Here is a 24379-nt window from a genome sequence, read left to right as displayed (position 1 = left end):
TGAAAATTCATTCCCTTGGTGGCAATTTTCTTTGATTCTTGCATTAGATAAGTATAAATTTTGGAGCTAGACATTTGATTTAAGGTCTTAGCTGTATTGTTAACACATTGACTTACCTTCAGCAAGTTACTTATCCTATCTTTATTTATTTATTTATTTTGTATTTGATAAGAGATTTATTCACAGTTCATTTTACGTATAAATTTGTAGGGCAGACATAATTTTTCATTTCAACAGGACTTTCACATGATTATAGTCACAAAATAGGCACACTATATTAAAAAACTAAGTCAAACAGAGCTAGACAAAGTTTATGCAACTTTATGCCAATTTAAATCTCAACATGCACCACCCTGCATACACGACCCTGGAAGAATCTGCTGTGAACTTACTAAAATATTAACTAGAGAATGTCCGAGGTTACAAATGATTGTTTATAAAATAAAATCTCTTTTCCTAGCGCTACTTGTTTTGTTATAGAAGAATATTACAAATAAAAATTAGTGCTATTCAATGTGTTCATTTCAAAGTCAAATATGATACATAGGTTCAAGCCATTTTTTCTCTCTCTCTTAGAGCCATCACAATGCAGTATGTGAAGACTGATTAAATGTAGTTTGCCCACCATTATCAGCTTGGTAATGACACACCGTTTACTTTGCTGACTGATTGAAAATGAGAGTGAATTAAAACGTTTTCAGGTATTAGGTACACTCATAATTTGTTCTTAGTTTGAGACGCAAAGCTGCTATAGAAACATAACAAAATTTGTATTTCTTCCTGATACAAGAAATTTGTTTAAAAACCTATAATTATAAAACAGATTTGCTTTTTATAAAGAAATAGATTTTTTTTTTTTTTCGGGGTTGGAATATTACCTAGAAGTGATTCAGACATTAATGTGGATTCTCTTCTGGAGGATGGGAAGGTGTAGCTGAGTATTGTAAGGTACATTCAACAGAGAGATGTTTCAAAGAGGACAATAGAGCACCGTTTCAATCCATCAAACTATAATTGTTCCTTTCTTGTGATCATGTAAATTTTAAAGAAAAGAAAGAGGTCTCTCATAAGCTATGTACATCAGTTAACACCTCTTTCTTTTTCACTTGATATACAGTTAAAATTAATTTATGACAAATACTTGTCACATAAATGTATGTAGGTACATAGAGTTTTATAGCTTTACTGGAAGGGTGAGTTCTTCATGGGATCATGATCCTGGATCCATTTCCTGAATAAGTGGGACTGCATAATATACCACTTCTTCCCGGCCATGTTTATGCCATGCTGCATTCCATGTATTTTCCCTGGTCTGAAGATCTTGTAAGCCCAAAGATGATGCACCATGTATAGCTGCTGAATCTGAGAGAAGAATCCTCCAACTGCTTCATTGCAGTCTTGTCTGAGGCAAATTGTACGAGCCCAGTAATTGCCCCATTCCATTATGGTTCCTGGTCAGAATTGATAAGACCTGAGTTCATATATATATTAGGCCCTGACCATAAGACAGGCTCTTTCCAGAAACTGAACTCCAATTGCAGCTGATTCTTTCTAGAGAGAAGCATGCTTCTCTCCAAGCTTTCTCCAACTGCTTCTTGCCTTATGGAATTCCACAAATTCCTGATTTCCTCTGAGTTTATTCATAACTTCCGTCAGGGCTGGATACCCTCCTTCATACCTCCAGAGGTGGACAGCTCAGTGCTGCTCTCTATCCCACATGTTCTAAGTCCCCACCAAAGAACAAGGGTAATGTTTATCTTCATGAATCTTTGGCAATACCTCTTGACTGAATGGAAGTTGTAAGGCAGGCAGTACTTGTACCCAGAACTGGATGGGTTGGGCAGAATCTCATTATTGTGACTCCTAAAAACCAGGTAGGAGTTAAGTCTTTATGTTCTGGAAACAGGATGCTGCAAATTTTGTTGTATGCTTGTAGGGTTTCTGGTTTAACATTGTGAAACTGCAATTTGCATAGACTGTTTGTTTCTTTTTTGGCTAGGAGATTAGAGTGAACATCTTTTCTTAGATCAAACTTTCTAGACAAATAACAACTTTAACCAGCTGTTAAACCAGACCTTCTCAAGGTCTGTTATTGGAAGATGTCAGTCTCCTTCAATAAATAGGGATCCAGAACAAGCCTGGGTTACTCTCACTGTAGCAGTTTTTTGCATTGCTGTCCCAATCACCTTCCCCATGATCCATTTGGCAAGGACAGATAAACGAACTATAGACATTATGTGGCTTTGGTCACCTCTACCAGCTTTGTGTAGCCACGTGACCCACGGACGTTAGGCTGGAGCATGATGGTATCACGCTGCCTACTTATCCTATCTTTAAAACAGAATAATGCATACTTTAAAGGATTAGTGTGGAAATTTAAGGAGGTGACCTATGTAAGTTCTTAAGATAATAGTGGAAACATAGTAGGTAATTATTAAATGGTAGTCATTAGTTTTCTCTCTTATTGCTGCTAATATCAAAAGTACCATTAAATACTCTTGCTATAGTTGGTGCTACTTAAATCTTATATTCTGAGAATGCCAGTGTCTGATCCTGAGACCGTTGGTCCTGAGGCAATTAATATAGCCTCATTTGCATCACCATTTGGTTTAAGGAAGAATATTGAGCTCCTTAAGCTAAGCTTTAATTTTTTCTTCCCTTAACATAAGTTTATTTTAATGTTAAAATTTGTATGAAACCAGAAAAGAGGCAAAGAAATTCTGAGCAAAAAGGAGAAAACTGGAAGCATCACACTACCTGACTTCAAAATACATTACAAAGCTATAGTAACCCAAACAGCATGCTACTGGTATTAAAACAGACACATAGACTAAATGGAACAGATTAGAGAACCCAGAAATAAATCCACATATTTATAGCCAACTGATTTTTTTTTTTTTTTTTTTAGACTGAGTCTCACTTTGTTGCTGTGACATCATAGCTCACAGCAACCTCACACTTTTGGGTTTCAGCCTCCCAAGTAGTTAGAACTATAGTTGTCCACCACAGTGCCCACTAGTTTTTTCTATTTTTAATAGAGACAGGGTCTTGAACTCGGGCGCTCAGGCGATCTGCCCACCTTAGCCTCATAGAGTGCTAGGATTACAGACCTGAGCCACTGCACCTGGTACCAACTAATTTCCAACAAAAGTGCAAAGAACGTACACTGGAAAAAGGATACCTCTTTAATAAATGTTGCTGGAAAACTGGTAATCCATATGTAGAAGATTGAAACTAGACCCTTATCTCTCACCACATACTCAAGATGAAGTAAAGACTTAATTAAACCCAGGACCTGAAACAATAAAATTATTAGAAGAAAACATAGGGGAAATGCTTGAGGACACTGGATTAGGCAAAGATATCTCTCTCTCTCTCTATATATATATATATATAAAATTTCAAAATACTAAGTGGTAGAAATGTTTTTGTTACATGGATTAGGCAAAGATGTTATGGCTAAGACTGCAAAAGCCTAGACAAGAAAAACAAAAGTAGACAAATGGGACTATATTTAACTGGAAAGCTTCTGTACAGCAAAGGAAACATTCTCATTAAGATAATAAGACACACTGCTGAATGGAAGAAAGTATTTACAAACTACTTGTCTGACAAGGGATCAGCATCCAGAAAATATAAGGAACTCAACATTAAATAATCAAACAATTCCATTAAAAAGTGGGCAAAGGGCTGGGTGTGGTGGCTCATGCCTATAGTCCTTACACTCTGGGAGACCCAGGTGGGTGGATTGCTTGAGGTCAGGCCTTGGAAACCAGCCTGAGCAAGAGTGAGACCCTGTATCTACTAAAAATAGAAACAAACAGAGAATAAAAAAATAGCTGGGCATGGTAGTGCATGCCTGTAGCACCAGCTACTGGGAAGGCTAGGGCAAGAGGATTGCTTGAGCCCAGGAGTTTGAGGTTGCTGTGAGTTAGGATGCCATGGCACTCTAGCTTGGGCAGAGTGAGACTGTGCCTCAAAAACAAAAAAAGTTGGTGAAGGACACAAATAAACATTTCTTAAAAGAAGTCGTACAAATGGCCAATAGGTGTGTGAAAAAATGCATCCTAATTATCAGGAAAATGCAAATTAAAATCACAATGAGATAACAACTTACCCCAGTAATAATGATTATTGTTAAAAAGACAAAAATGAACAGATGCTGGCAAGAGTGCAGGGACTGCTGGTGGGGATGTTAAATTAGCACAGTTACTGTGGAAAATAGTATGGAGATTTTTCGCAAAATATAAAAATAGAACTACCATAAGATCCAGCATTCCCACTACTAGGTATTTATTCAGCAGAAAGAAAATCAGTATATCAAAGGACATCTGCATCCTCATGGTTAGTGCAGCACTGTTAACAAGAGCAAAGACATAGAATCATCTTAAATGTCCATTAGTGATAAATGGATAATGAAAATGTATATATACAAAGTGGAATACTATTTGGCCATAAAAAGAAAGAATGAAACCTCGTCATTTGCAGTAACATTGTTGGAACTGTATATCATTATCTTAGGTAAAATAAGCTAGGTCATAGAACAACAAATATTGCATATTCTCATCTGTGGGAGTCAAAAAGACTTGCTGGAGCTACAGAGTAAAATGATAGTTACCAGAGGCTGGGAATGGTGTGTATGTGGGTATAGGATGGGGCGGGGGATGAAGTGAGATTGGTTAATGATTACAAATATATATTTAGATAGAAGGAATAAGTTCTAAATAGAAGAGTAGGGTGACTATAGTCAACAACAATGTATTGTATATTTCAAAATAGGAGAGAGGACTTGAAATGTTCCCAACACATAGGAATGATAAATATTTGAGGTGATGGATATCCCACATACCCTGACTTGATCATTACACGTTCTATGCATGTAACAAAATGTCACATGTATCCCATAAATATGTACAAATATTATGTATCATTAAAAAATAGAAATAAATGAGTTCATTCTGAGGCAAATCCAGAATGCTCCCATGGAAATACGTTTTAAGTACAGCACTGTAATCCTAGCACTGTGGGAGGCTGAGGCGGGTGGATTGCTTGAGCTCACAGTTTGAGACCAGCCTGAGCTAGAATGAGACCCGGTCTTTAAAAATAGCTAGGTGTTGTGGTGGGTGCCTGTACTCCCAGGTACTTGGGAGGCTGGGGCAAGAGAATCACTTGAGCCCAAGAGTTTGAGGTTACTGTGAACTATGACACCACAGCACTCTACCAAGGGTGACAAAGTGAAATTCTGTTGAAAAAAAAAAAAAAAAACAACGAATACACACACACACACACCAGATTTTTTTCATTATTCATTCATCTGCTATTGGATGTTTAAGTTGATTCCATAACTTGGCTATTGTGAATAATGCTGCAATAACCATGGGAGTACAGACATCTCTGTTGGGGACCGGCTCCGAACTACCCCATGAGTTCTCTCCCTGTGACTGGCAGAGACCAGAGGACGAGGGAAAATGAAGAGTCAACACACAAAGAGAAAGTTTTTTAAAGCTGGGCCGGGAAATTGTCTACCTCCAAGCGTGAGGATGGAAAGCCCCTTAGTTCTGGGCTCTGTTTTTATTCACACATCACTGTTTTAATCATCAGTCTTAACAGAGGAAGGCTAAACCTTTACATCATGGTGCTTGCTGAGCTTGCATTTTCTTTTTTTTTTTTTGGCCAGGGCTGGGTTTGAACTCACCACCTCCGGCATATGGGACCGGCGCCCTACTCCTTGAGCCACAGGTGCCGCCCGAGCTTGCACTTTCTAACCAAACTGTTTCCTTAACTACGTTAACTAAACTGATTTACCTCTTACTTTTATTTCTCTAAGTTATTTATCATCTTAACACAGAGCGTGGGACAGGGAACACAGTCCAGAACAGGATGTCAAAGCAGACCTCAATTATACCATGCGCACAAATCTCAGGAGTGGCGATTAAACCACCTCCTCCCACCCCTGAAGCTTTGTGTGCAGCCAAACTGGCACTGTTGCCAATACTGAGATGACAGAAGAAAGGAGGTATTTCCCTGCTTATCTTCCTTATAGACCTTTTCTCTCTTAACAAGGTTTAGGTGTCCTCCCTGTTTCCAGCAATTTCATCACTCCTTGATAATTCCCTGAATGCACTAATTCTCCCTGAGAGGGCAGCCCTGCTCAAGGTGAGCCTTGTCTCTCAGTGCTCAGTGACCTCTGAGCCCAGTTGTGCTCCGGGAGGGGTGAAGCTCCAGCAAGATAATCTGCTTGAAAACACCAGGCTTTAGGCTGATGCACTTTGCAACAGATTTTGAGTTTTTCTGATCCACTTCTCTCCTGTCTCTGTTCCCTTTTGTCCATTATCTGCAATCATTTTCTTAATTCAATTCCTAACCTACTTACAATAAACAATTGAAAATTGGTTTTGAGCTTATTAAATCATACTTCTAGCAATGCAAGCACATGAAGATATGACTCTTCCCTTAAGTACCCACATGTCCATCTCCAATCTCTTTGGCATACTAATTTCAAATCATTTTGGTAGATACCCAGGGTAGGATATCTGGATCATAAGCTAATTCTAATTTAGCTTTTTGAGGAACCTTTACAGAGTTTTCTATAATAGCTGTACTATTTGATGTTCTTACTAGCGATGTATAATGGTTCCCTTTTTTCCACATCCTTGCCAACAGTTGTTATCTCTCGTCTTTTTGATACTAACTTTCTGACCGGTATGAGACAGTATCTTATTTCAATTTTAATTGGCTGCTGTGGTTTGAATATGATTTGTCCCCATGAAAACTGATGTTAAGGCTTGGTTTCCAGTGCAGTAGTGTTGGGATGTGGTGCCTCTAAGAATGGTTAGGTGGTTAAGATGGATTAATGTCTTTCTCTGAGACTGAGTTCTCGTGAGAATGAGTTGTTATAAATCAAGGCTGCCTCTCATATTTAACCTCTTTGCATGCCCTACTTTAACTTCTCTCTTCCACCGTACAGCGAAGCAGCATTAGGTCTTTAAGAAGCCACCAGATGTGGCCATCCAAACTTGAATTTACCAGCCTAAAGAACCATGAGCTAAACCTCTTTTCTTTATAAATTACCTAGTCTCAGGTATTCAGTTACAGCAACACAAAACAAATACATTAGCACTTCCCTAATGATTAGTGATGTTGAGCATTTTTAATATCTATTGGCTATTTGCATGCCTTCTTTTGATAAATGTCTATTTAGGTCCCTTACTCATTTTTTAATTGGATTATTAAATTTGACAACTCTATATGTTTTGGATGTTAATCTATAATGAGATATATGGTTTGTGAATATTTTTTCCCAATCCATAGATTGTTCACTTTGAAAATTGTTTCCTTGTTGTACAGAAGCTTTGTATTTTGAGGTAATCCCATTTGTCTATATTTGTTTTTGTTGCCTGTGCATTTTGGGTCATAATCTAAAAAATCATTGCTCAGACCAGTGTCATACAGGTTTTTCCCTGTGTTTTCTTCCTTCCTTTTCTTTCCTTGCTTCCCTTTCTTCCTCTCTTTCTTCCCTATCTCTTTCCTTTCTCCTACCTTTTCCCCTTTCCTTTTCCTTTCTTTTCTTTTCTTTCTTTACTTTTGAGACTGGGTCTCATTGTGTTGCCCAGGCCATTGTGCAGTGACATCATCATATCTCACTGTAACCTCAATTTCCTGGGCTCAAGCAATCCTCCTGGCGCAGCCTCCTGAGTAGCTGGGTCTATAGGTGCATGCCACCAAGCCTAGTTAATTTTTTCTGGGCTCTCTATTCTGTCTGTTGGTTTAAATGTCTGTCGTTTTGCCAGCACTGTTTTGATTATGAAGTTTTGTAGAAAGCTTTGAAATCAGAGAGTGTAAGTTCTTCAACGTTTTTCTTTATTGTTTTGGAATCTCTATAAATTTTAGGTTGGATTTTTTTATTTCTATAGAAAATACCTCTGAGTTTTTGATAGGGATTTTGTTGAATCTTTATATTGCTTAGAGTAGTATCGAAATCTTAACAATATTAAGTCTTTTAATTCATGAACACTGAATGGCTTTCCGCTTATTTATGTCAACTTTAATTTCTTTTAACAACGTTTCTTAGTTTTAAATGTACAGGTCTTTTGACTTATTGGTTAGTTCCCAAGTATTTTATTGTTTTTGGTGCTGTATTAGTCTGTTTGCATTGCTATAAAGGAAATACCTGAGGCTGGGTAATTTGTAAAGGAAAGTGGTTTATTTTGCTCACAGTTCTGCAGGCTGTGTAAGAAACATAGCACCTGCATCATCTTGTGGTGGGAGCTTCTTATCAAGCTGGAAGGTGAAGAGAAAGCAGGCATGTCACATGGCGAGAGACAGAGCAAGAGAGGGGGAAGTGGTGCTGTGCTCTTTTAAACAACGAGCTCTAATAAAGCAAGAACTCACTCTTTAGCACCTACAGGGTACCAAACATTTCATGAAAGTATCCTCCCCCATGACCCAGACATTTCCTAGTAAGCCCCACCTCCAACACTGGGGATCAAATTTCATCATGAGATTTGGAGGGGAACAATATCCCAAGACAACCATAGATGCTATCAAGGAAGGAGTTGTTTTCTTAATTTCCTTTTTCATTTATTGCCTCTAAGAGTGTCTTTGCATGAACTAGTTAAGGTTTTCTACATACAAAATCACACCATCTATGAACAGATTATTTTGTTTCTTTTCTTGTAATGGATGCTTAATTTTAATTTTAATTTTTAACATTGAAACAGGGTCTTGCATGTTGGTGAGGATGGTCTTGAACTCATGGGTAGGTACAAGCAATCCTCCTGCCTTAGCTTACCAAATAGCTGGGATTACAGGTGCACACTGTCAATGCTTTTTAATTCTCCTTTTTTTTTTTTTTTTTGTATAATTTTTCTGGCTCTACCTTCTACGTTGAATAGCAGTGGTGAAAGTGGCCATCCTTTTCTTGTTCCTGGTATTAGAGGAAAAACTTTAGCTTTTCACCACTAAGTATGTTAGCGGTGAGTTCTTCATATATGACTTTTATTATGTTGGGGTAGTTTCCTTCTATTCTTAGTTTGTTGAGTGTTTTTTAAACCATGAAAAGGTATTGAATTTTGTCAGTGCTTTTTCTGTTATAATTGGTATGGGGCTTGACTTAGTCCATTGTTTTGGTTTACTACATTGATAGGTTTTTTATTTTTATTTTTATTTTTTTGATAGTTTTTTTTTTAATTGTTGGGGATTCATCTAAGGTATAAGAAACCAGGTTACACTGATTGCATTTGTTAGGTAAAGCCCCTTTTACAATTGTGTCTTGCCTCCAAGAGGTGTGTCACACACATCTCAATGATAGATTTTTATATATTGAGTTGTCCTTGCATTCCAGGAATAAATCTCACTTGGTCACGATATATGAAGGACACTATGAAAGTTTTGGTACAGATTGTGTTCTGGTCCGTTATTTCACTTCTAAGAAATATAGTTGATAGTGGTGTTCTTTCTGATTCACCTGTGCAGGTTTCAACTTGGTTGGCTTATCTGTGTTGCTCGGAGGGCTTTGTTTGTTTCTGTCCATGCAGCATTCAGTTGGAGCTGGGAAGAGGGAATCTTCATGTGATGATTTTCTGTAATTTTAAAATCACAGGCTCAATGCCTTGAGCATTTGTAGTGGGCTTTCAGGGACCTTACTCCTTCCCACATGACAATTATTTTTTATTTATTTATTTATTTTTTAGAGACAGACTCTCACTTTGTTGCCCTCAGTAGAGTGCTGTGGTGTCACAGCTCACAGCAACCTTCAGCTCTTGGGCTTAGGTGATTCTCTTGCTTCAGCCTCCCTAGTAGCTGGGACTACCGGCACCTGCCAGAGTGCCCGGCTATTTTTTTGTTGCAGTTTGGCTGGGGCCAGGTTTGAACCTGCTACCCTTGGTATATGGGGCCGGTACCCTACTCATGAGCCACAGGCACTGCCAAGCCCAAGGGTTTGAGGTTGCTGTGATGTGACTCCACAGCACTCTACCGAGGGCAACATAGTGAAACTTTGTCTCAAAAAATAAAGAAAGAAAGGAAAGAAAGGAGAGAGAGAGAAAATAAAAAGAAAAGAAAGAAAGAAATATGAGGTCTTGCTCTTGCTTTCAGGCTGCTCTTGAACTCTTGAGTGCAAGCAATCCTCTCCTCAGCCTCCCAGATTTGGTAGGATTATAGGCATGAGCCACTGGACCCAGCCCATATTTTCCTTTCTGATTTTAGCAGTTTGATTTTTTCTAATTTTTTCTTAGTCCATTTAGCTAAATGTCTGTTGATTTTAATTGTCTTTGAAAAAGCAAACTTTGGGTTAGTTGATTTTCTCTGTTATTCTATTCTGTTTTATTTACCTCTGACATACTCTTTATTATTAACATTTTTTCCCTTCTGCTAGCTTTGAGTTTAGTATGTTGTTGTCTTTATGCTTGCTTAAGTTTTCAAGTTAGGTTGTTGTTTTGAGATGTTTCTTCTTCTTCCTCCTTCTCCTCTTTCTCCTCCTCTTCCTCTCCTCCTCCTCCCACCTCTTCTTTTTGTTTTTCTTCCTTCTTCTGCTCCTCTCCTGGCTCTTCCTCCTGATCATCTCCTTCTCTCCTGCTTTCCTCCTCCTCCACCTTCTTTCTTCTTCCTCCTTCCTCCTACCTCAGCTTCTAGAGTAGTTGGGACTTACAGGCACACACCACTGTGCCTAGCTCTTCTTTTTTGATGGGCACATTTACATCTATAAATTTTCTCTTTAGCACGTTTTGCTGTGTCCCATATATTTTGTTTAAATTTTTATTAACCTGTAGGCATTTTCTAATTTTTTTGGTGTGATTTCTTCTTTGACTCATGGTTGTTTAAGAAGGTGTTGTTTGGGCAGCACCTGTGGCTCAGTGAGTAGGGCACCAGCCCCATATACCAAGGGTGGTGGGTTCGAACCTGGCCCCGGCTAAACTGCAATAAAAAAAAAGCTGGGCATTGTGGTGGGTGCCTGTAGTCCCAGCTACTTGGGAGGCTGAGGCAAGAGAGTCGCCTAAGCCTAGCTGTGACGCCACAGCACTCTACTAAGGGAAACAAAATGAGACTCTGTCTCCAAAAAAAAAAAAAAAGAGAAGGTGCTGTTTAATTTTCATAAATTTTAAAATTTTCAAGTTTTCTTTTTTTACTGATTTCTGACTTCATCTTCTGGTTGCAGAAGAAATTTTTTTTTTTTTTTTTTTTATTGTTGGGGATTCATTGAGGGTACAATAAGCCAGGTTACACTGATTGCAATTGTTAGGTAAAGTCCCTCTTGCATTCATGTCTTGCCCCCATAAAGTGTGACACACACCAAGGCCCCACCCACCTCCCTCCTTCCCTCTTTCTGTTCCCCCCCCATAACCATAATTGTCATTAATTGTCCTCATATCAAAATTGAGTACATAGGATTCATGCTTCTCCATTCTTGTGATACTTTACTAAGAATAATGTCTTCCACTTCCATCCAGGTTAATACGAAGGATATAAAGTCTCCATTTTTTTTAATGGCTGAATAGTATTCCATGGTATACATATACCACAGCTTGTTAATCCATTCCTGGGTTGGTGGGCATTTAGGCTGTTTCCACATTTTGGCGACTGTAAATTGAGCTGCAGTAAACAGTCTAGTACAAGTGTCCTTATGATAAAAGGATTTCTTTCCTTCTGGGTAGATGCCCAGTAATGGGATTGCAGGATCAAATGGGAGGTCTAGGTTGAGTGCTTTGAGGTTTCTCCATACTTCCTTCCAGAAAGGTTGTACTAGTTTGCAGTCCCACCAGCAGTGTAAAAGTGTTCCCTTCTCTCCACATCCACGCCAGCATCTGCAGTTTTGAGATTTTGTGAGTTGGCCCATTCTCACTGGGGTTAGATGATATCTCAGGGTTGTTTTGATTTGCATTTTTCTAATATATAGAGATGATGAACATTTTTTCATGTGTTTATTAGCCATTCGTCTGTCGTCTTTAGAGAAAATTCTATTCATGTCTCTTGCCCATTGATATAAGGGATTGTTGGCTTTTTTCATGTGGATTGAGTTCTCTATAGATCCTAGTTATCAAACTTTTGTCTGATTGAAAATATGCAAATATCCTTTCCCATTGTGTAGGTTGTCTCTTTGCTTTGGTTATTGTCTCCTTAGCTGTACAGAAGCTTTTCAGTTTAATGAAGTCCCATTTGTTTATTTTTGTTGTTGTTGCAATTGCCATGGCAGTCTTCTTCATGAGGTCTTTCCCCAGGCCAATATCTTCCAGTGTTTTTCCTATGCTTTCTTGGAGGATTTTTATTGTTTCATGCCTTAAGTTTAAGTCCTTTATCCATCTTGAATCAATTTTTGTGAGTGGGGAAAGGTGTGGGTCCAGTTTCAGTCTTTTACATGTAGACATCCAGTTCTCCCAACACCATTTATTGAATAGGGAGTCTTTCCCCCAAGGTATGTTCTTGTTTGGTTTATCAAAGATTAGGTGGTTGTAAAATGTTAGTTTCATTTCTTGGTTTTCAATTCGATTCCAAGTGTCTATGTCTCTGTTTTTGTGCCAATACCATGCTGTCTTGAGCACTATGGCTTTGTAGTACAGACTAAAATCTGGTATGCTGATGCCCCCAGCTTTATTTTTGTTACAGAGAACTGCCTTAGCTATACGGGGTTTTTTCTGGTTCCATACAAAATGCAGAATCATTTTTTCCAAATCTTGAAAGTACGATGTTGGTATTTTGATAGGAATGGCATTGACTAGGTAGATTGCTTTGGGAAGTATAGACATTTTAACAATGTTGATTCTTCCCATCCATGAGCATGGTATGTTCTTCCATTTGTTAATATCCTCTGCTATTTCGTTTCTGAGGATTTCATAGTTTTCTTTATAGAGGTCCTTCACCTCCTTCGTTAGGTATACTCCTAGGTATTTAATTTTCTTTGAAACTGTGGTGAAGGGAGTTGTGTCCTTAATTAGCTTCTCATCTTGACTGTTATTGGTGTATACAAAGGCTACTGACTTGTGGACATTGATTTTATATCCTGAAACATTACTGTATTTTTTGATGACTTCTAGGAGTCTTGTGGTTGAGTCTTTGGGGTTCTCTAAGTATAAGATCATGTCATCAGCAAAGAGGGAGAGTTTGACCTCCTCTGCTCCCATTTGGATTCCCTTTATTTCCTTGTCTTGCCTAATTGTATTGGCTAGAACTTCCAGCACTACGTTGAATAGTAAAGGTGACAGAGGACAACCTTGTCTGGTTCCAGTTCTAAGAGGAAAAGCTTTGAGTTTTACTCCATTCAGTAAAATATTGGCTGTGGGTTTGTCATAGATAGCTTCAATCAGTTTTAGAAATGTGCCACCTATGCCTATACTCTTCAGTGTTCTAATTAGAAAAGGATGCTGGATTATCAAATGCTTTTTCTGCATCTGTTGAGAGGATCATGTGATCTTTATTTTTGCCTCTGTTAATATGGTGGATAACGTTTATAGACTTGCGTATGTTAACCAGTCTTGCATCCCTGGGATGAAGCCTACTTGATCATGATGAATGACTTTTTTGATGATAAGCTGTAATCTATTGGCTAGGATTTTGTTGAGAATTTTTGCGTCTGTGTTCATGAGTGAGATTGGTCTGAAATTCTCCTTTTTGTTTGGGTCTTTTCCTGGTTTTGGTATCAGGGTGATGGTTGCTTCATAGAATGTGTTGGGGAAGATTCCTTCTTCCTCAATTTTTTGGAATAATTTCTGCAGTACAGGAATAAGCTCTTCCTTGAAGGTTTGATAGAATTCTGGAGTGAAGCCATCTGGACCAGGGCATTTTTTTGGTTGGAAGCGTTTTTATTGTTTCTTTGATCTCAGTGCTTGAAATTGGTCTGTTCAGGAGCTCTATTTCTTCCTGGCTGAGTCTAGGGAGAGGGTGTGATTCCAAATATTGATCCATTTCTTTCACATTGTCAAATTTCTGGGCATAGAGTTTCTGGTAGTATTCAGAGATGATCTCTTGTATCTCCGTGGGATCAGTTGTTATTTCCCCTTTGTGATTTCTGATTGAGGTTACTAGAGATTTTACTTTTCTATTCCTCGTTAGTCTGGCCAATGGTTTATCTATTTTATTTATTTTTTCAAAAAACCAACTCCTTGTTTCATTAATTTTCTGAATGATTCTTTTGTTTTCCATTTCATTGATCTCTGATTTGATTTTGGATATTTCTTTTCTTCTACTGAGTTTAGGCTTAGATTGTTCTTCTTTTTCCAATTCCATGAAATCTCTTGTGAGATTGTTGATGTGCTCTCTTTCTGTTTTTCGAATGTAGGCATCTAAAGCGATGAATTTTCCTCTCAAAACTGCTTTTGCAGTATCCCACAGGTTTTGGTAGCTTGTGTCTTCATTGTTGTTATGCTCAAGGAAGTTAATGATTTCCTGTTTTATTTCTTCCTGCACCCATCTGTTATTCAACAGAAGATTGTTTAGTTTCCATGCCTTTGTGTGGGGTCGAGCATTTTTGTTAGAGTTGAGTTCCACCTTTAGTGCCTTATGGTCTGAGAAGATACAAGGTAAAATTTCAATTCTTTTGATTCTGTTGATATTTGTTTTGTGTCCCAGGATATGATCAATTTTGGAGAATGTTCCATGGGGTGATGAGAAGAATGTATATTCTTTATCTTTGGGATGGAGCGTTCTATATGCGTCTATCAAGCACAGTTGTTCTAGGGTCTCATTTAAGTCTCTTACATCCTTGTTTAATTTCTGTTTAGAGGATCTGTCCAGCTCTGTAAGAGGAGTGTTAAGGTCCCCTGTTATTATGGTATTATCAGATATCATATTGCTCAGACTGAGTAAGGTCTGTTTCAAGAATCTGGGAGCATTTAAATTGGGTGCATAGATATTTAGAATTGAAATGTCTTCTTGTTGTATTTTTCCCTTGACCAATATAAAGTGACCATCTTTGTCTTTTTTGACTTTAGTTGCTTTAAGTCCACATGTATCTGAAAATAAGATTGCAACTCCTCTTTTCTTCTGAGTTCCATTTGCCTGAAAAATTGTCTTCCAACCCTTGACTCGGAGCTTTAATTTGTCTTTTGAAGCCAGGTGGGTTTCTTGCAGACAGCAAATGGATCGCTTGTGTTTTTTAATCCAGTCAACCAATCTATGTCTCTTCAGTGGGGAATTCAAGCCATTAACATTTATTGAGATAATTGATAAGTGTGGTAGTATTCTATTCGTCTTATTTTGTGAGAGTCCATTGCTTAGTTTTATCTTTTGCATCAGTGTGGAGGTTAGGTTCTGTCCTTTAATTTCTGAGTTCTTACTTTGCTGCTGATCCATTGTGGTGGTCAGTGTGCAGAACAGGTTGAAGTATTTCCTGTAGAGCTGGTCTTGTTGTGGCGAATTTCCTCAAATTTTGTATATCCATAAATGATTTGATTTCTCTGTCAATTTTGAAGCTTAGCTTAGCAGGGTACAGAATTCTGGGCTGGAATTTGTTCTGTTTAAGTAGATTAAAGGTAGATGACCATTGTCTTCTTGCTTGGAAAGTTTCATTAGAGAATTCTGCGGTCACTCTGATGGATTTGCCCCTGTAGGTCAACTGGTGCTTACTCCTGGCAGCTTGCAGAATCTTTTCTTTTGTCTTGACTTTGGACAGGTTCATCACAATGTGTCTTGGAGAAGCTCGGTTAGAGTTGAGGCGACGTGGGGTCCAATAGCCCTCTGAAAGCCGTGTGTCAGAATCTTTGGTGATATTTGGGAAATTTTCTTTTATAATATTCTCTAGTATGGCTTCCATTCCTCTGGGGCATTATTCTTCCCCTTCTGGAATTCCTATAACTCGTATGTTGGAACGCTTCATAAAGTCCCATAATTCTGGCAGTGAACGTTCTGCTTTCTCTCTCTTCTTTTCTGCCTCTTTTACTATTTGAGTTATCTCAAAAACTTTGTCTTCTACCTCTGAAATTCTTTCTTCTGCATGGTCTAACCTGTTGCTGATACTTTCCATTGCATCTTTAAGTTCCCTGATTGACTGTTTCATTTCCTTCAGCTCTGCTATATTCTTTTTATATTCTTCATATCGTTCATCTCTTATTTGATTCTGTTTTTGAATTTCCTTTTGGTTATTTTCCACTTTATTAGCAGTTTCCTTCATTGTTTCCATCATTTCTTTCATTGTTTTCAACATGTGTATTCTAAATTCCCTTTCTGTCATTCCTAACATTTCTGTATAGGTGGAATCCTCTGCAGTAGCTACCTCATGGTCCCTTGGCGGGGTTGTTCTGGACTGGTTCTTCATGTTGCCTGGAGTTTTCTGCTGATTCTTCCTCATGAGTGATTTCTTTTATCTGTTTCCTTGCCCTAATTTTCCTTTCACTTCCTCTTGCTCTTTAAGTTTTCGTGCCTGTGGACTACGGGTTACAGGACCAGAAGGGTGAGAAGGTTGAAGAGAAAAAAAGGGATGAAAGAAAGGAGGACCGAGTGATAAGAAAAAAAAAAAAGAAAAATAGAGAAAGGAGAGGGGGTGGGTAAAAGGAATATTGACAAAAAGAAGAGAGGCACAGAAAGAGGGTGACAGAGCAATATAGGTGTACAGTAGGGTACTTTGATACAACCTTAAAAAAAGAAACAACCTTCTGGGGGTGCCCATTTGGGTGGTTCCCTTGAGGTCAGCAGCTCTTTGCTAACCTGATCAGACACAGTACCCCACCTCCACCAAACGGAGGTGGAGGAAAGACAAAATGCTATAGAGAAGTAGAGAGGAAAGACAAAAATGCTATAAATCAAACCAAAACAAGCAAACAGAAAACTTTACGGGATAAAATTGGCTGGCAAAACCAAATAATAGCGGTAGAAACACTAACAAAAATGAAGTTCTAATTATTGAAATAGGCAGCAATGGGAAATTATAATTAAACTAGAAAAATTGAGAAAGAAAAAGGATCTGTATGGAAAAGGTTGAACTTAAAAAACAAAACAACAATCAACAACATCAAAATAAACAAAAAAAAGAACCAAACCAAAAAAAAGAAAAACAACAAAAAAAAACACAACCAAAACCAAAGCAGTATGTATATGTTATTGAATATTGTCTGGGGAACACGTGGTCTTCTGGGGTATGAGATGTTAATCACAGTTCTGATACGACTGGAGGCTGCTAGTTTCTCAAACCCCAGCAGGTAGACACCCTAAATCTCTCTTCAGCCCACTTAAAAGGCACTTTGCGCTTGTTCACTTGCTGAGCAGAAGCTTTCCCAGGGAAGTGCTTGTCGCTGGAATCGGTGCTGAAGTGGCTATCCACTTACCCTGTGTGCCAAAACTGGTCTCCCTCTGCCCCCGAGGGTTAGGGCTGCAAGGCGGCTCAGACCCCGCCCTTAGGCTACTTGGTCGCTGGGTTACCAGCTCCCACCCAATTCCAGCTCTGCAACCCTGAGGGCGGAGCTTGCCAGGGCAGATCGCTCACAATGGCTGCCTGTGACCTTGAGCCAAACACTATTAGCTCCGTCTGGCTCAGTGGCTCAGACTGGGGCCCTAGACAAAGGCCAAAGTTCTCCGCACTCCCGCTCAGGCTCTCCCCAAGGCAGTTCAGCTGAGTGCGAAGTCCAAAGACACCAAAACAGTTCACAGGTAAGGCCTTTCTGGTTTGCAGTCTCGCTGCTACTGAACTTACAGTTGCGGGCGGGTTTAGACGGATTGAACACATGCGACCACTTGCTGGTTTTCCACTGTTTTAGTCCTCTTCTTGGGGTCCAGAAGTCTCTCGCTGACTCCCTGTATCCTCTCAGGGGTGATGATAGGCAGATCCCACCAGCCAGAGATGCCTGGAGTCCTATATCCCCAGACTCTCGGTGCCTAGATGTAAGGAAGCTGTTACTTGGCTGCCATCTTGCTCCTCCTCCGCAGAAGAAATTTTTTATGGTGTCTTTGTTTTTAAAATTATTGAGATGCAGTTTGAGGCCTAGTACATCATTTTCCCTGGAGAATGTATCACATGTATTTGAGAAGAAAGTGTATATTCAATTGTCGTTAGGTAAAGTGTTCTCTGTATGTGTTAGATCTAGTTGGATTAATGTGTTAAGTCCTCTGTTTCTTATCTTCTGTCTGGTTTTGTCCATCATTTTGAGAGTGAAGTATTGAAGTCTTCACTTGTTATTATATTACTGTCAGTTTCATTTAATTCTGTTATTTTTTGCTTCATATATTTTGGTGGTCTTTTATTAGATGTGTACATTTATTATACATTTATTATATATTATAGATGTGTACATCTATTTATTTGATGTGTACATTTTTTTTTGGAGACAGAGTCTCACTGTGTCACCCTTGGTAGAGTGCTGTGGCATCACAGCTCACAGCAACTCCAACTCCTGGGCTTTGGACGATTCTCTTGCTTCAGCCTCCTGAGCAGCTGGGACTATAGGCACCAGACATAACACCCAGCTATTTTTTTGTTGCAGTTTGGCTGGGGCCAGGTTTGAACCTGCCACCCTTGGTATATGAGGCTGGCACCCTACCCAGTGAGCCATAGGCGCTGCCCAGATGTGTACATGTTTATAATTGTTGTATCTTCTTGCTGTTTGGTGCCTGTTATATAATACCCTTCTTTGTCTCTTGTTTTCTTCTTTTCTTTTTTCTTTTTCTTTTTACAGTTTTTGGCTGGGGCTGGGTTTGAACCTGCCACCTCCGGTATATGGGGCTGGCGCCTCTTTTTTTTTTATTTTGAGATGAGGAGTTGCTATGTTGCTCAGGCTGTCTCAGAGTTAGACCTCCCAACTCAGCCTCCTGAGTAGGTGGGATTATAGGCATGTACCACTATGCCTGGCTCTTATTGTCTCTTTTGATTTTAAGGTCTTTTTTCTCTGATTATAGTCTAGGTATTTCTGCTCTATTTTATTACTCGCATGCAATGTCTTTTTCTGTTACTTCATTTTTTCTTTTGAGACAGAATCTCACTCTGTTACCCTGGGTAGAATGTGGTGGCATCATAGCTCATGGAAACCTGAAACTCTTGGGCTCAAGAGCTCCTCCTGCCTTAGCCTCCTGAGGAATTGCCTCTCTGTTTTATAGATGGAACAAATAACGGAGGAAAGATTAGCAAGCGTATTAACATTTTCATTTGTCCTTCTTAAATACTCATTTTTCCTTCTTAAATAGATACTTTATATCACCCATCCACTTGGCCCATCCACTGGAGGCCAGGTCCTCTTCTTCCATGGGACACGTCTTTACTGTAGTATGATGGACTCAAGGGTTTTACTCCTGACAATTTCAGTGAGATATAAGTTGTCCCTTCCACTTCTCTGCTTCCAACTAGGGTGGGAACCTGAAAGAGGCAAACCCATGCATAGTAGTTAGAATTTAATTTATCTGTTTGACATATTGCTTTAGTCTGTTTTCCTCATCTGTGGCTATATTACCATACTTTTCTGTGGGTGCTATGAAGGGTCTCCTATAAACTATTTCTTAGGGGCTTAACTTAAGCCTGTTTCTAGGGGCTACCCTTACCTGGAGGAGGGCAACTTTATCCTACTTAGGGATTTCCTGCATCAATTCCAGCATGTATGCAATTTCCATTCTAGACATAAGGCTTTGCTTATTTGCTGGGTTACCTCCAGGAGAAAGGAGGGTACACTATCATTCTATATGAAGAACGTGAGCCCATGAACATCTTTATGACCTGTAGGATAGAGTCCACTGTGTCCAGCTCCTGGGAAAAGTGTTGTACTAGGTTCCTGGGGGAGGGAGTTGCTTGAAGAAGCTCATAGGTGACCATAGGACACTGTACAGCAGATCCAGATGAAGATGGTAGGAAGCAAAGACTCCCCTGTCGGCCACTGCCATGGAGTATCCAAACATGGTGATACCTTGTAAGATGCTCAGGGCTCTGTAGATATGCTCAGAGGGACTTTAGAGTACCTCTTTAGAATTTTTAATAACTGTTGTTGTTCTTTTTTGCTCCAGAATTTTATTTTGATTTCTTTACTTTTTTTTAATTAATTTATTTTTATTGTTAAATCATAGCTGTGTACATTAATGCAATCAAGGGGTACAATGTGCGGGTTTCATATACAATCTGAAATATTCTCATCAAACTGTTAAACATAGCCTTCATGGCATTTTCTTAGTTACTATATGTAGGCATTTGTATTCTGCATTTAGTAAGTTTCACCTGTACCCATTCTAAGATGCACTGTAGATGTGGCCCCACCCATTACCCTCCCTCCACCAAAACCTCCCACCTCCCTTCCCCTTCCTTGGCCCTTTCCCCATCTTCTTGTTGGGTTATAACCTTCATGTGAAAGCTATAATTTAGCTTCATAGTAGGGCTGAGTACATTGGATACTTTTTCTTCCATTCTTGAGATACTTTGCTAAGAAGAATATGTTCCAGCTCCATCCATGTAAACATGAAAGAGGTAAAGTCTCCATCTTTCTTTCAGGCTGCATAATATTCCATGGTATACATGTACCACAATTTGCTAGTCCATTTGTAGGTCAATGGGCACTTGGGCTTCTTCCATGACTTAGCAATTATGAATTGGGCTGCAATAAACATTCTGGTACAGATATCTTTGTTATCTTGTGAGTTTTGGTCTTTTGGGTATAAACCTAGTAAAGGAATTATAGGATCGAATGGCAGGTCTATTTTTAGCTCTCTAAGTATTCTCCAAACATCCTTCCAGAAGGAACGTATTAGTGTGCATTCCCACCAGCAGTGTAGAAGTGTGCCCTTTTCTCCACATCCATGCCAACATCTCTGGTTTTAGGATTTTGTTATGTGGGCTACTCTTACTGGGGTTAGGTGATATCTCAAAGTAGTTTTGATTTGCATTTCTCTGATGATTAAGGATGATGAGCTTTTTTTCATGTGTTTGTAGATATTGCGTCTGTCTTCTTTAGAGAAGTTTCTCTTCAAGTCTCTTGCCCACCCTGAGATGGTGCCTGTTATATAATATCCTTCTTTGTCTCTTGTTCCCTTCTTTTCTTTTTCTTTTTCTTTTTACAGTTTTTGGCTGGGGCTGGGTTTGAACCTTCCACCTCCGGTATATGGGGCTGGCGCCTCTTTTCTTTTTTTTTATTTTGAGATGAGGAGTTGCTATGTTGCTCAGGCTGGTCTCAGAGTTAGACCTCCCAATTCAACCTCCTGAGTAGGTGGGATTATAGGCATGTACTACTATGCCTGGCTCTTATTGTCTCTTTTGATTTTAAGGTCTTTTTTCTCTGATTGTAGTCTAGGTATTTCTGCTGTATTTTATTACTCGCATGCAATGTCTTTTCTGTTACTTCTGTTCTTTTCTTGCTAATGCGTTTGAGTTCTCTGTGGATTCTGGTTATTAGACCTTTATCGGAGGTATAACCTGCAAATATTTTCTCCCATTCTGAGAGCTGTCTGCTTGTTTTACTTACAGTGTTCTTGGCTGTGCAGAAGCTTTTTAGTTTGATTAGGTCCCAGTAGTGTATTTTTGATACTGTTTCAATTTGATACTTATTTCAGTCCTCCTCATAAAATATTCACCCAGGCCAATTCCTTCAAGAGTTTTCCCTACACTTTCTTCAAGTATTTTTATAGTTTCTTTTTTTTTTTTTTTTTTTTGTAGAGACAGAGTTTCACTTTATTGCCCTTGGTAGAGTGCTGTGGCGTCACACAGCTCACAGCAACCTCCAACTCCTGGGCTTTAGGTGATTCTCCTGCCTCAGCCTCCCGAGTAGCTGGGACTACAAGCGCCCGCCACAACGCCCAGCTATTTTTTGGTTGCAGTTTGGCCGGGGCTGGGTTTGAACCCGCCACCCTCGGCATATGGGGCCGGCGCCCTACTCACTGAGCCACAGGCGCCACCATGTCTTAAGTTTAAATCTTTTATCCAGTGACAGTCTTAGTTAATGGTGAAAGGTTGGGTCCAGTTTCAATCTTCTACCCCTTTGGCTATGAGTTCCCGACAAATTTGCTTAGGCTGTGCTGGCAACGCCCACCTAAACAAGTTCAGAGGGTCACTGGACTGAAAATCTGGCCACTAGTTCACTCAAACTTGCTCCAGTGGTGTTCAGGGGGTTGCCAGGTGGACAGGAAACAGAAATCTGCAGGCAGATCTGTCTGAGAAATCCTGAGGGGCTAGAGAAGGGTCTTTTCTTTTTTTATTATTTTTTTTAGAGAAGGGTCTTTTCTAGTGGAAAAGGGAGTCAGGAAGTTTCACTCCTCTTCCCACCAAAGTTAGAACTGCAGCACCACTGTTTCTGGGCTGTAGTTCAGCGGCCACATAATGCCCCAGCCTCTCAACAAACTCTCCAAACACTCTGGCCTCTGCAGGGGGCAGTCTTTCAGGCAGCCAGGAAAGGGAGAGTGGTGAGCTGTGTGCTCAGAACTGTGGAGAAAATACTTGTTCATTTTTGTGCCAGGTAGGATGGGGCCTAGGCTTGGAGGTGGGACCTCACTGGTGTGGGCCTAGAATTTAGCAGCTCTCTCTTATGGGTGAGGTGAGAGGTCCTTTTGTTCCCTGCTTGCTCCGAAAAGCCCACTGTGGGCCTCCCACTTGGGGGAGGGGTCTCCCATCCTCTTGGCAATGGTCCCTTCCAAGTAGTTGCTCCTTACCTGATCTTAGTTGTCTTTCTTCCTCTTTTTTGGCCCCACCACTTGCCTTAGCAGGAATGATGTGTGCCTCGCTTTCTTCTTTCTGTGTTCAGGTCCCCTCCTTTGGCTTCTCTGAGTTCACTTCAGTCTAATATCTCTCCCTCTGGACAGGAGCTTTTGGCAAAAACTGCTTCTGGTTGGCCATCTTGACTCCTCTCTTCTGAAGAATTTCTAACATTGAAAGGCTGATTGGCAATAGATATGTATATTTTTTGTTTGTCTATGTCTTTATTTCTTCTTTATATTTGAAGGATATTTTCGTAGGAAACAGAATTTAGTTGAATCTTTTTTCTTCTTGGAACACTTAGAAGATTTCACTCCACATTCTTTTCACTTGCATGGTTTCCGAGAAAAAGCCAGATGTAATTCTTATCTTCATTCTTTTGTAATTAAGGATTTTTACCCCTCTGCATTTTATGAATATGTAAAAAAAAAAGATTTGATTTTTTTGATTTTTGCAGTTTAGTATGATATGCCTTAGGTGGTGTTTTTTGAGCATTTATCCTGCTTGGTGTCCTTTGAACTTCCTGGTCTATAATTTGGGGACATTTTTTAGGTTCATGTATTTCTTCTATTTCTCTCTTTCTCTCTGTAGTAGTCCAATTATGTCTGTAGCACATCTTTTGTAATTGATATAATGTTCTTCAATATTACATTTTTTCTCTTTTTTTCTTGCTTGATTTAAAAATTTCTATTAATACATACTCAGATTCAAGGTTTTGTTTTTTCTCATGTCCAGCTTACTAGTAAGCCCATCGGAAGCTTTTGTCATTTCTATTACAGTGTTTTGATCTCCAGTATTTCTTTTCCTTTCTTTTCTTTTCTTTTCTTTTCTTTTCTAGACAGAGTCTCACTTTGTTGCCCTTGGTAGTGTGCCATGGCATCATAGTGCACAGCAACCTCAAACTCTTGGGCTTGAGCCATTCTCTTCCCTCAGCCTCCCAAGTAGCTGGAACTATTGGTGCCCACCACAATGCCTGGCTGTTTTTAGAGATGGGGTCTCAATTTGGTTCATGCTGGTCTCGAACCTGTGAGCTCAGGCAATCCACCCACCTTGGCCTCCCAGAGTGCTGGGATTATAGGATTATAGTCACTGTGCCTGGCTGCCAGTATTTCTTTTTGATTGTGTTCACTGATTCTATTACTGTTCCTCCTTGGAGTTATCCACTATCCAAATAGGTTTGGATATTTCTGGTCTAAGTTTTTATATAATATTTTATTTCACATGTATGTACTTACATGTTATAGTATGTTTTCCATTTCTAAATATTTATTACTAGTGACATTATGCTGGTCATTCCAAAACTTGTTTGTTTTCCACTTAACATTATATTTTTAATATTATGTAGTACCTTAGATGGTTTAACTTATTTTCTCTGTAGGCAGAATTCATTACCACACTTTATACTTTGTTTTATACTCACTATTTGATATATGAACCAGGCTTGAAATATATTTAAAATTAGCTTTGGGGTCCGGGTGTGGTGGGACATGCCTGTAATCCTAACACTAGGGACGCCGAGGTGGGTGGATTGCGTGAGCTCACAGATTCGAGACCAGCCTAAACCAGAGGGAGACCTTGTCTCTAAAAATAGCCGGGTGTTGTGGTGGGCTCCTGTAGTCCCAAGCCCAGGTGTTTGAAGTGGCCGTGAGCTATAATGCCACAGCATTCTACCAAGGGTGATAAAGTAGACTCTGTCTCAAAAAAAAAAAAAAAAAAAAAAGAAAAATTAGCTTTGGCTTACAATTCTGATTACACATAGGTTCATTTAACTTGGTACTTGTGTTCTTGGAGTTTTACTTTTTAAAC

At 39.3% G+C, this 24379-nt stretch overlaps 1 protein-coding gene and 1 pseudogene across 6 annotated transcripts in view; one reads left to right on the top strand and one right to left on the bottom strand.

The window, feature by feature from the left end:
- Window positions 1-24379, top strand: part of SENP7 (SUMO specific peptidase 7) — a 183558-nt gene that overhangs the window by 96694 nt on the left and 62485 nt on the right. The window lies entirely within an intron of this gene.
- LOC128568060 (protein NipSnap homolog 2-like) lies at window positions 1065-9532 on the bottom strand (annotated as a pseudogene).

Source organism: Nycticebus coucang, chromosome 16 (assembly GCF_027406575.1).
Source record: "Nycticebus coucang isolate mNycCou1 chromosome 16, mNycCou1.pri, whole genome shotgun sequence".
Taxonomy (NCBI): domain Eukaryota; kingdom Metazoa; phylum Chordata; class Mammalia; order Primates; family Lorisidae; genus Nycticebus; species Nycticebus coucang.
Note: the sequence above shows the minus strand (reverse complement) of the source record. Positions and strands in the feature narration are given on the sequence as shown.